This window comes from Petaurus breviceps, unplaced genomic scaffold (genome assembly GCF_028583685.1).
Source record: "Petaurus breviceps papuanus isolate PSGF00001 unplaced genomic scaffold, PetGlider_PUasm1.0 90700, whole genome shotgun sequence".
NCBI classification, from domain to species: Eukaryota; Metazoa; Chordata; class Mammalia; order Diprotodontia; family Petauridae; genus Petaurus; species Petaurus breviceps.
In genome coordinates this window covers 8,570,432-8,583,856 of record NW_027187315.1, presented here as the reverse complement: position 1 = coordinate 8,583,856, position 13,425 = coordinate 8,570,432, and the positions used below count along the sequence as shown (strand labels likewise).

The 13,425-nt window shown below is 36.2% G+C and overlaps 1 long non-coding RNA gene across 1 annotated transcript; it reads left to right on the top strand.

The window, feature by feature from the left end:
- Nucleotides 1-1,120: 1,120 nt before the first annotated feature.
- Nucleotides 1,121-6,997, top strand: LOC138144380 (uncharacterized). The gene is made up of 3 exons (XR_011163931.1): nucleotides 1,121-2,261; nucleotides 5,081-5,263; nucleotides 6,781-6,997. It is a non-coding gene; the product is annotated as an uncharacterized lncRNA (long non-coding RNA).
- The last annotated feature ends 6,428 nt before the right edge of the window (nucleotides 6,998-13,425 follow it).

The window sequence follows — 13,425 nt, the reverse complement described above, 5'->3', positions numbered from 1 at the left end:
TGACAACCTAAAGATATCATCAATCACCTTTAAGGCATGAAGGACTAGACTTCAGAAGTGGCATCAAAGTGCCAAAAGTTGGAATGGTTTTCCCATTGAGACCATCAAAGAGGTACAGTAAGATAAAAAAGAGTTTGACTCAATTAACAAATGAAAGATGATATTGATTGATACTAAAAGTCACAAATTGACTTGGAAATATTTGGGAATAGAGATCAATCTATAAAGAAGAAAAGAACATTTATATACTTAATATTAAAATAACAACATAAGTAAAGGGAGGAAGGATTGAGAAGAACTCTTTATAAGCTTCATAACTATTGAATAAGCAAGGTTGGGGAGGAGAGGAGAGAGCAGACCAATCTTACAAATAATGCTCCAAGTTGAGACAGGGAGGGAAAAGAGATAATAAGTAGTCAAAATAAAAACCTGTTGTTAATTGAATCCACCTAGAAATGGGGGTGTCAGGGTGAATGTTTGCATTTATAAAGAAAGGAGGAGAAAGAGTAGGAACAAGAAAAAGGAAACTAACAAAGGCAAACCAGTCTAGAAATCAGGTCAATGTCTGTGTGTACTTGTAAAGGGCACTGTAGCAATACCATGAGTTCCCATGTATAATTGCACCATGGGAGATAGCTTCCATAGGCTAAAAGAAAAGCTACCAGTGCCCAAGTGTGAAAAGGGCTCTGATGTGTCTTGACACTGCTCCTGGCAATAAACATAATCTATGACTTCATGATTTCTCTTACTACTCTAGGGAATTATGTTTGTTTTGTAAACTCTTTCTCCTTCACTGTCTTTCTTTAGCTACTTAACTTTTCTGTTCACCAGCTCCTGATGAAGGGAAACATGAACCTCTGACTTCAGCATATCAACATGAAGGATGACAGCTTTTGTTGTTTGCCCAGAATCTACCACTTTCCCTCCCCAGGGATATCTGCTGGCCCTCAGCACCAGGCCAGGCACTGAGTTACTGCTGAGCATCAGAGAGCCATCACTTGACATGTCTTATACCACCAAATCTACAAACAGCCTCAGGTTCATCTCAGTCAGTGTTTGAGTCTACACGAGTCTTAGCTGCTCATAAGGCTTTGGACACTTTGCAACTCCTCCGAGCACTGGTTTAGGAGGGAGAGGGAGCTAACAGCCATGTCCTCCTGGCTGACATCTGACAGGCGCAGGGAGAACAACATCCACTTTTGCTCCTCATACATGTTGGCCACCTTTGCAACCACTGTCTGCCCCTCCACAAAGTGGTCACTGATTGTGGTCGCAAACTTGTCGCTGAAGGCTGAATTGGGAGCCAATCCCCTGAGACCTGATGGAAACTGGACAAAGATGCCATAGGCCTTGATACTTTTCACAAAACCAGTAAGCAACATCTCAGGCTGGAATTCAGAAAAGACCTTGGGATTCTGGCCACTCTCCTCAACAGAGATCAGGGGTTTCCTGCACAAGACAATGTGACCATCACTATGGCTCAAGGAAAGGAGAAAGAATGAGGCTGCATGCCTATGAGTCACATTTTAGCCTGGGTGGGGAGAAGGCCTTTCTCCCCACACAAATGCAACCAGAGAGAGAAAGTTACCCCTGTGGGAACATTTTGTATGCATATGAAATTCTGGCTTAGCAGCCAATATCAAGAAACTGTGACTTTATCAAAACAGTAAGCAAGCAGGAAAGTCATAAAAACCTGCACATACTCCAAAGTTCACATGGAAAATTGCATCAGGTCAAACATATTGCAAATGCTCATAAGAGCTGGGCTCTCACTGGCTAGATACCTGTTATTTAAAAAAATTTTTTTCAAATGAGTTTACATGCTAAACTCATTATTTTTGGCTACTGCATCTCTCTCTTAGCAAGGAGATAAAGCACTTGCTGACTGAAGTGGTTTCTAAGGCTTTTTGGTTTCCTTGTTGATGTAGGGAAAATTATGAAAAAAACAAAAACAGGAAGGTGGACTGATGGGGGAGGGGGAGGGGTTTATGGGCGGTGCCATGGTTGCTTTGAATGAATATGTATAAGCTTGATGGGGTGATCTCCATATAAGGCCATGGGGTGATCACCATATAAGGCCATAAATGTAAGACTGCGATGTGATTGGCTCGGACTCGCTATATATTTTCTCGTGTGAGAGGGCTCTCTCTCTCTCTCCGCCATGTAACTGCTGAAGAATAAACCACCCCGCTTCACTCCTCCGCCTTCTGTCTGGTGTTTTTCCCCGTGAGGGGCCGGTGACGACCGAAGACCCGGGATGGGTAAGTAAGAGGGCCGTAGGGCTAGTCGTCTAGATCTGTTGTAAGGGTAAACGCACGCAACAGTGGACATGAACTACCAGATTTTAAATTATATTATAAATATTTTTCTAACATTGGATAACATTTTTAAAAAATCTCAGTGGAAAAGGTTAGAGAGTAAGCTATTGCCAGATGTCTAGTGTTTGACAAACCTAGATCATGAAACACAGGGAAAATATTCATTATTAAAAAAAAATCATTGGGAAAATTGCATTAGGTGATAATATCAATTTATTAATTGCAAATGAATGAAAGATCTAGATATTTTTATTCATAATAAATAGTGGATTGTTAAAGTCTTCACAATTATGGAGGTATACCATTTTTAATAAAATGAGATTTAGGGAGGAACATATAAGGAAAAAAAACTAAAGAAATTACATAAAAATCAAAAGCTATCCCAACTCCTAGAATAGTGAGACAAAAAAGGAGAAAAAAGGAAACAAGGATTGTTGGTTACTCTTTTGCCTTCCAAAAGAGTATCTTTTTATCCACTGCTGGCTAGAGAAAAGGTCAGAAGCCATGGTGCTCATTACTGCTCTATCCTCCAGAAAAAAAAAAAAAGGACAAGGCAGAGTAAAAAAACCAAAAACTCAACCCCCCCCTCCCCACTTCTGCTTTCCTGTTGGCCAGGTTAAGAAGAGGGTGAGCAGAAGTGATTCTGCAAAATTTGTCTTTTTGAGCTCTGCCCGCTGCTTCTAGTCAAGTCATATATATTAGGATCCAAGTCAGCTCAACGCTTCTTCTCCAGAGCTGGAGGCAACACAATCTTTTATATTTCAAGCTTTGCCAGACCTAAAGGTCACTGGTGGTCCTCCTCACTTTTTAAAGGAAATTCAGTTTTTCATCAAGGAGTTCTTGTCTTATCCATAACGGAAATCTTTTTAATCTTGTCAACACGGTGTGCTGGCCAGCACAATTCTGAATCAAGAGAGTCCTATTCTATTAATAAATAGAAAGCCACCCCATTCAGATGGTCAACCTGAAATGTTGAAAGTTCTCTTTGCTGAAAACTGTTACTCTATCTGAAACTGGGGGTTATGGCAAAGTATTAATCCATACCTCCATACCTGCTTACCTCCATACACCCATACCTCCATTCTTCCATACCCATAGAAGGCATGGGTATAAGGTTAACATATGGTATTATTAGCTCACATTTACATAACATTAACTACATGCCAGACACTGTGTTAAGTGCTTTATGATGATTATCCCACTTAGTCCTCACCACAACAGGGATAGAATGAAGGTAGGTGCTATTATTATCCCCATTTTACAGATGAGGAAACTGAGACAAAGAGAGGATTTTTTTTTTTTAGGTGACTTAGCCAGAGTCATGCAGTTAGTGTTTGAGGTTAGATTTGAATTCAGGTCTTTTTGACTCCAGGCCCCAAAGCTCCATCTACTACATCACTTAGACCAGAATAATCAAGAGAGCACTTTCCTAGCATACTGGCAGGTTGATGATGCCAGTCATTACACTCATCGCATCATGCTATGTGAAAAACTAAGTGGTAAAGGTCTGCGGACAGACAGTAGATAGACAAATTATGGTATGCATTGGACAATAGCTGATTTTTGTCTCAACTCTACCACTGATTTTTTTCCTACTATAGATTGTACTAGATAGCTCTGATAATTATTACTTTATTATATAACTTGAGATCTGGGAGTATATATCCCTCTTTGCATTCTCAAAAGAAGAAATAGAATTTTACAAAACAAAAAAAATTAAATTTCTAATAATCAAAGAAGTGAAAATCAGTCATGTGATTCTTCTCATCAAATTGGCAAATATAGTAAAAGATGATAAAATTAGCAGGGCTACAGTAACCAAAAAAAGTCTATTTTTTACACTATCAGGAGAATGAGATGCTTGTCCAAACTTCTTTAAAAGGAATATGGAATTAAGAAATGAGTTACAAAAATGTACATACCTTTTAATGCAAGTGATCTTTTCATTGCAATTATACATGAAAGAGACTGTTGATTGGGGAAAATAAATTACTTCAAAGAAATTCTAGTAGCACTATTCATAACGGTAAAAAACTGGAAACAAATTAAGTATACATGGATTGGAGGATGGCTGAACAGATTATGGTCTATCAGAGAAGTGAAGACTTTTATGAAGCAATGCAGAGTATAGAAAGGAGAACCCCCAAAACAAAGTATACATTGATCTACAACTATGTAATTAAAAACAGCATCAGTAACAAATCTATGCTATAAAATAGTATAGAAGATTTTTTTAAGGATAAGAACAAGATCATCATGTGTACCACTATAATAAAGTCAATATACTCATCTTTTGAGATAAGTTTCATAACTGATTCATGGTAGAAGTTTTCAGAAACATATATATGTCATTTACCATTTCATCTTTTTAATTGTTGAGTTCAGTTAAGAGGATATTATTCTTAAATTTCTTTTTCACAGGCTTTTGTTTATACATTTTAGCTCCAGTGCTTGTTAATGGAAGTTAAAATAAAATTTATATTAAAAAATAACATAAGCTGGTGTTCCATCAATCAAGTATTTATTAAATTCTGTGCATCCACAGGAAGAAAGAATTTCTACTCTAAAGAGGCATACATTCTAATGGAGAACACACATACATACACATATATATATATACATACATACATACATATCTCAGACACCGAAATTAAATAAATTACAAGTTGAATGCAAAGTAATTTGGGAGTTGGTAGTGGTGGGGAAGAGGGAAGACCTCATGCAAGGTGTTTTTTTTTGAGATTTATTCATTTCCCTCATAGGCAAATAGAGCCTTCCAAGAAGACAGTTTTCAGAGGCAATGTGTACAGTGGAAAGAGCACCTACTATGGAGTCACTGGTCCTGAATTCAAATCCTGCTCTTATCACTTTCTGCCTGTTTATCCTCCATCAAGTCACAACCTCTTAGGATTGTAAAATGAAGAGCTGAACTAGATAATTCTAAGGTAACTTTAAGCTCTCAATCTATCACTCAATGACATCATCAGGCCTGTTACAATTGACTTGAGGGGTTTATAACCTTTTGTGAAGCATACATATCTATAGTAAGGATTCTTTTAAGTAGAAAAATTCCATATGCAACTAAATGCTATAGCTCATTGAAATTTGAATTGCTTTCTTTGGCTCAGTCTTCATGATTCTGTTCTTCTTTTCCAGAGAAAAATCACTCAGTTGCTACCTACCCACATGACATTTACAGGATATAGTGTGTGTATTTCACATTTATATCTCATGTATTTCCTTTGGTAATAACTAATATGCAATCTACAACATCCAGATAAATGATTTGACATATTTTATACCACACATATTCAAATAACTAATTCTTCCATGGAAATGTCATAACATTTAGCTCATAGTTATGAGCCAAATGTTTGTGCAATACAGATTGCCATATTTTCTTTATACTTAAATGTAATTTAAAGGGACACAATCAGGTGTCAAGGGACTTTGTATTATTTAATGACTAATCCATTTTGTGGGCTTTATTTAAAAGATACTACCTATAAATTTAGGTTTTCTGTTAGTCTTATTGGAGCTCTTATTATTATATTACTATCACAATAAACTATGTCTGTGAGTTGCTTTGAAAATAATTGGTTGAACAAAAGTGTCGAGAAGAATTGTGGGCATCTGTAGGATAAACACAACATAAAAATCAATTTGTGCACATCAAGTAGAGAATGCCACATTATAAAGAACTCCATTTGCAGACAGAGTGACAGGTCTAGTAGATCAAAGGGAAACATTAACATATCTCTACATTATCAAAGATTTTGTTTTTCTCCCACACAAAACCAATGAACCACACAATGAACCAAGAAAATATGGTCAAACACTCCTGCTTTCTATAAGTGAACAAATAGTTGGAGGATATATTCAAAGAAGTATTATCAGTGGTATATCATAAACCTTGGGGGCTGTTGGAGAGATTATTAGGCATTTTCATTAATAACTTGTATGATGGATTTGAGGTCCTGTTTGGATAGGAAGCCTTGATTAGGGAGCAAAGAGGAGAAAAGTGGAAAGGGAAGAGGGAGCAGGCTACATGGAAGGCACCTTGATTCTGGTGATTACAATTCTGAAATGCCCTTGATCAATTAGAGGAGTGACCAGAAGTAGGGAGAACAGAGCAGGAGACAGTGGCAAAAATTTTGAAAGTGGTTTAAACAGAATTAATTCAGTGATTTCTGCTTTTTTCCTAGTAGAGTGTTTTGTATACAATGGGCACTCACTCAAGAATTATAAATTCACCACATCTATAAATTGTCAGGATTTTTTCTAAAGAAATTAGATAAATCAATTTTACAAACATTTATTACATACTTACTGTATGCAAGGCACTGTATTAAATTCCTTCCATGTAAGGTTGTAGTTTACTGAGGGTGCAAGCTCTAGGACGAAATAAGAAAGGTGGAGGGAAGGAATAGGCACCATACAAATCCCTGATTTTTTTTTTTAGTTTATGAAGAATATGGGGGCTGGAGCAGAGAAAGCCAAAGATGAGAAAACATAAGGGATTTGAGATGAAGCGCTGAAGAAATGAATTACCATCTTCCTGTGGAAACACGAATGACTATGGATATGGGATGTAGTATACCTTTCAGGCAACATTATGATGCCAGTGGGTTTTCCTTAAAAAATGTTTCTTAATTATAAAAGAAGGCTCACTGGAAGAGGAAAGGAAAGGATTTCTAGAAATAAATGTGATGTAAAAAGTAAAAGTCATCAATAAAATTTCTTTTTAAATGAAGCCAAAAGGGTTTTGAAGAAAAAAGAACCATGGGAGAAAATAATATAAAAATGAAATGAGAGAATAAACAAATTGTAGAGAGCAGAAAGGAGAGGAGAGAAAGGGGGGGTGAGAGAGAGACAGAGAGAGAGAGAGAGAGACAGAGAGAGACAGAGAGAGAGAGAGAGACAGAGAGAGAGAGACAGAGAGAGAGAGACAGAGACAGAGAGACAGAGACAGAGACAGAGAGACAGAGAGAGAGAGAGAGAGAGAGAGAGAGAGAGAGAGAGAAAGAGAGAGAGACAGAGAGAGAGAGACAGAGAGAGAGAGACAGAGAGAGAGGAAAAAGAAGAGGAGAGAAGAAAGGAAGTGAGAGAAGCAAGAGGAAAAAGTCAGAAAAAATAAGGCAAAGTATAAAGTGGAATTATGAGACTTCTGTTTTCAGCTAGGTGCTTAAAAGGAAAACATCAGTAAAAAACTTTTGAGGCTTTCCCACACTGACTTCAAATACCAAAAATTTTCTTGCTATTCTGTTACTTTACATTAATTATTTTGCATGTTCGTCTATTCCTGACAGAACAAAAGAGTCTTCAAAGCATCTTTGATCAATACTACATACTCTTAGGCAACTCATATATGAGAAGCTAGGAAGCTTTTTCATTTACAAATAAGTAATGCTTTGTCTTCTACATGTCCTTAATTGATGTAAAAAACAGAATCTAGGGCATAACTTAATGGGCAGTTGGGAACAACACTGGAGCTTGGAGAGCGTACATGAATGAGTAGGATGAAAGTGAGGATGAAAAAGTTTGACTTTGGAATGGCAAAGAAGAGAAAAGAACTGGAAGTGAATATTCCTAACTTTCAGATCTGTTGGTTTAGAATAGCTGATTGGGCTACTAGGATGCAACACTATTTATATGAGGCTCTGCATAGGCCCTCCTCCATGTAGATGCCTCCTGTGCATACATTAAGATCATATGATATTCACTGATAGACACAACAAAGATGACTGTGCTCAACAATTCTTCATTATCAATATCAAGGAAAGCATAAAACAAAGAGACATGTTGTCCCCTGTCAGGGAGGACGTTCATGGAAGACGAACTTTTCCCTTAAATGGTAGAGCCTTCAGATACTCCTGTTTATACATGGCATCTTGTTGATTGTATCAAATGCTGGAATACAACACAGTCTCATAAATGAGACTTTTTTTGGTCTAGACCTGTAATTTTATTGCCATAAGGAGCACCCTGGTGAGACCCCTCCCCTCTACCAATACAAATTGGCACTTGCTCTGTAACATCTTAGAGAATTGGTTGAGGGCAATGAAGGGTGACGAGCTTGCTCACATTTACATAGTTAGTATGAGTCAAAGGTGGAACTTAAGCATAGATCTTCCTGAGGCTGAGTCCATGCCTCTAACTGCTAATAAGATTTACAATTATTCAAAGGAGTGGTACAGTAATTATTTCTTATTATCTTGCACATAGCTTATTTATACATAGTTATTTGTATTCTGTCTTCCCCATTAGATTGGGCAGAAACTGTCTTTTGCCTTTCTTTGTACATCTGGAACTTAGCACAGTTCCTGGCACATGGTAAACACTTAATAAATGTTGATTGACTGACAGGAGAAAGAGTGTTGGATCAAATGGTGTTCAAATTTAAGCTCATATCTTGACTTCTTGAAAGTTATTTAGGATTTCCAGTAAGCAAAGCCAAGCTGGAAGAGTAGAAAAAACACTGCAGCTGAGCTCTCCCAACATTCCCCATTTGAATGGGGACAGAAATCTATCCTACCCAACAGAGAAGTAGGAGGGAAAGGGAATAGAAGAAAGATGAATGATAAAAAGTAGGGAGGATAAAGGAAGGCAGTGGTCAGAAGCAAAACAGACTCTGAGGAGGGACAGGATAAAAAGAGAGAGAAAGACATATTAACAGAAGAAAATAGGATAGTGGAGGGGGGAATACACAGTTAGTGATCCTAACTGTGAATGTGAATTGGATGAATTCATCCATATAATGGAAGGGGAGAGCAGGATGGATTAGAAACCAGCATCCAACAATATATTATTTACCAGAAACACACTTGAAACAGAGACATACAGAGAGTTAAAATAAAGGACTGGAGCAGAATCTATTAAGCTTCAGCTGAAGTAAAAAAAGGCAGGGGGTAGCAATCATGATCTCAAACAAAGAAAAACAAAAATAGCCCTAATTAAAAGAGATAATCAGGGAAACTACATCTTGCTAAAAGGAATTGTAGATAATAAAATAACAACTATACTAAACATACATGCATCAAATGGCATAGCATCTAAATTCTCAAGAGAAAAGTGACTTACAGGAGGAAATAGACAGTAAAACCATCCTAGTGGGAGACAACTTTCCCCTTTCAGAGTTAGGTAAATGTAAACATGTTGTTTGTCCTTCATTTTTGAAGAGGACCAATGACATCATGGGGTGATGTCTTGGTTTGTCTATGAATTGTATTTAAGAGACAAAATTGCACAAAGTCATCAGCCTCATTATCTCTTCTAAGGTCATCAAAGTCCAGTGGGAAGACAAAAGTCAAAATGACTGGTGATGGCCTGAGATGCAGTGCTAAGCATTCCACAGTGCCTGCTTTTGCTGCCTTCATGGCTATTGGGACAAATTATTATCATCTACCCATTCTGCTGGTGAAAATCTTCACATGCTTGGGGTAGACATCCCTGAATTTACCATTAGGTTTGAGTTCTGTCAGTTACCCTCAACCTGGTTTAGCCCATTTGCTGAGACCATTAACCGGAGTGTGGTCACTGGGCATGCTACAGCTTCTTTTTTATTTTTTTAGAGGAGGGAAAGCAAGAAAATTGGGATGAATTAACTTGACCAAGTTCACACAGCCAGTAAGTGTCAAGGTTTGAGGCTGGATTTGAACTAAGCTCCTCCTGAGTCCAGGGCCAGTGCTCTGTTCACTGTGCCACCTACCTGTTGAAACCATTTACCTGAGTGTGTCACTGGGCATGCTACAGCTTCTTGGAGTCACAGGTTAAGAGTTGGGTGACAGGTAGACTCCAAAGGTTTATGAGCAGCGTTGAAAAGGGTTTGGCAAGCCCTCACACCAGAGGTGCTAGTCCTCCTAAATGCCCCATATACCCAAAATCTAAACATAAAATAAAAAAGAAGTTAAAGAGATGAATAGAATTTTAGAAAAGTTAGATATAAAAGTCCTTTGGAGAATATTGAATGGGTATAAAATGGAGGATACCTTTTTCTCAGCTATACATGGCACCTACACAAAAAACAAAGGTGTGTTAAAACATAAAAGCCTCACACACAAATGTAGAAAAGTGGAAATATTAAATGCACATTTTTTTAGACCATAATGAAATAAAGATTACATTCAATGAAAACTTTTGAAGCAGAGATTAAAAATTAATTGGAAACTAAATAATCTAGTCCTAAAAAAAAGAGTGGATCAAAGAACAAATCATAGAAATAATCAATATTTTTACCAAAGAGAATGAGAACAATGAGACAATGTACTAAAATTTGTGGGATGCAGCCAAAGGAGTATGTAGGGGAAAATTCATATCTCTAAATGAGATAAAAGAGAGGAAGAACTGATTAATGAATTGGGCATGCAGCTAAAAAAATGATAGAAAAAGAACAAATTAAAAATCGCCAATTAAACACCAAAATAGAAATCCTGAAAATCAAAGGAGAGATTAATAAAACTGAAAGTAATAAAACCATTGAACCACTAAAAGCTAGAAACTGATTTTATGGGGGGAAACAGATAAATCATTAGCTAATTAGATTTTTAAAAAGAAGAAAATTAAATTACCAGTATCAAAAATGAAAAGGGTGAACTCACTACTAATGAAGGTGAAAATGAGGAGTCATTCTGCCCAATTATATTTCAGTAAAGCTGACAATCTAAGGGTAAATGAATATTTGCAACAATATAAATTGTCCATACAACACAAGAGAAAATAGGATACACAAATAACCCTGCCTTAGAAAAAGGAATTGAACAAGTCATAAATGAGCTCTTTATGAAAAATATCTCCAGGACCAGATGGATTTACAAGTGAATTCTACCAAACATTTAATGAACAATTGATCCTAAAAATACAAACTATTTGAAAAAATAGGTAAAGGCATCCTGCCAATTTTTTTCTATGACATAAATATGATTTTGGCACCTATGCCAGAGAGGGCAAAAATAGAGAAGGAAAACCATAAAACAATTTCCCTAATGGATATTGATGCAAAAAATTTAAATAAAACATTGACAAGGAGACTACAGCAATATATCACAAATATCAAACACTGTGACCAAGTGAGATTTATACCAGGAATGTAGAACTGGTTCAATATTAAGAAAACTATAAGCATAATTTACCATATCAATAACAAAAACAAGAAAAAGTATATGATTGTGTCAATACAGAAAAACTTTTTTGACAAAATTCTATACCCATTCCTATAAAAAATACTAGAAAACATAGGAATAAATGGAGGTTTTCTTAAAATGATAAGTAGTATGTATCTAAAACCAGGAGCAAGCATTTTCTGTACTAGGGACAAACTTGTAGCCTTCTCAATGACCAGGGGTGAAACAAGAATGTCCATTATCACCCGATCATTTAATATTGTATTAGAAATGCTAGTTATAGCAATAAGAAGAGAAAAAGAAATTGATGGAATAAAAACAGACAATAAGGAAACAAAACTATCACTCTTTGCAGATGATATGATGATATACTTAGTAGACCCAAGAAAATCAACTAGAAAACTAGATGAAACTTATAATTATTGCCAGTGTTTCTAAAGTGAAGTTCAAGAAAAGATTAAAAAAAAAGGAAAAGAAATTCCATTTAAAATAACTGCAGCTAATATAAAATACATGGGAGCCTACCTGCCAAAACAAACCCACAGACTGTATGAACACAATTACAAAACACTTTTTACATAAATAAAGACATTTAAACAATTGGAAAAATATTAATTGCTAATTGGTAGGTTAAGCCAATATAATAAAAATGACAATTCTACCTAAGTTAATTTGCTTATTCAGTGCCATACCAATCAAAAATTTTAAAGAGGTAGAAAAAATTACCAAAATGTATCTGGAAGAACAAAAAGTTAAGAAAATCAAGGGAATTGATTTAATAAAAAAATATTAAGGAAGGTGGCCTAGCAGTACTAGATTTTAAACTATATTACAAAAGCATCAAAGCTGTATGGTACTGGCTATGAGAAAGAGTGGTGGATCAATAGACTAGATTAAGTACACAATACATAGTAGAAAATGACCATAGTAATCAAGTATTTGATTAACCCAAAGATCCAAACTTTTGAATTAGGAACTCACCTGGGGTAAACAGCTCACTATTTGACAAAAATTTCTGGGAAAACTGGAAAGGTGTTTGGCTGACAGTAGTCGTAGACCAACATCTGACACCATATAGCAAAATTAGGTCAAAATGCATAAATGATTTAGATATAAAGGGTGATATTATAGGGTAACATGGAAAAATTAACATGTCAGTTCTATGGATAAGGGAAGAGTCAGTTTATGATCAAGCAAGAGACAGAGTAGATCACAGGAAAGAAAATGAATATTTTTGATTGCATGAACTTAAAATGTTTTTGCACAAACAAAACTAATACAGTCAAAATTAGAAGGAAAGCAGGAAACTGGGAAGAAATTTTACAGCAATTTTCCCTGATAAAGACTTGATTTCTCAAATATACAGAGAATTGAGTCAAGTTTATAAGAAAACAAGCCATTCTGCAGTTGATAAATGGTCAAAAGATATGGATAAACAGTTTTCAGAAGAAGAAATTAAAGCCATTAACTATCTCATTAAAATGATCTAAGTCATTCCTGATTAGAGAAATGCAAATTAAAACACATTTTGCATTAATCAGATTGGCTAACATGACAGAAAGATAAAAATGACAAATGTTGGAGGAAATGTATAAAAAATGGGATACTAAGGCGCTGTTGGTGGAGTTGTGAACTTAGTCCAACCATTCAGGAAAACAATTTAGAACTATGCCTAAAGGATGATAAAACTGTATATATCCTTTGATGCAGCAATACTTCTACTAGGTCTGTAGTCTAAAAACATCAAACAAAAGAGAAAAAGGACTGGTGACTTTTCAAAACTCTCTTTCTCTCTCAAATCCAATTCACTTGCAAGTCATGGCATCACCTTCCTGATATCATGGTCCTCTTTGAGAATGAAAACAAACACAATCTGTGAGTAGTCTGAGCTGCCCCACTGGGGACCCACCTGGCCAGTTGCAGCTGGACAACACAGTTCCTTCCTCATTCCTTCCTCTCCTCTCCTCTCCTCTCCTCTCCTCTCCTCT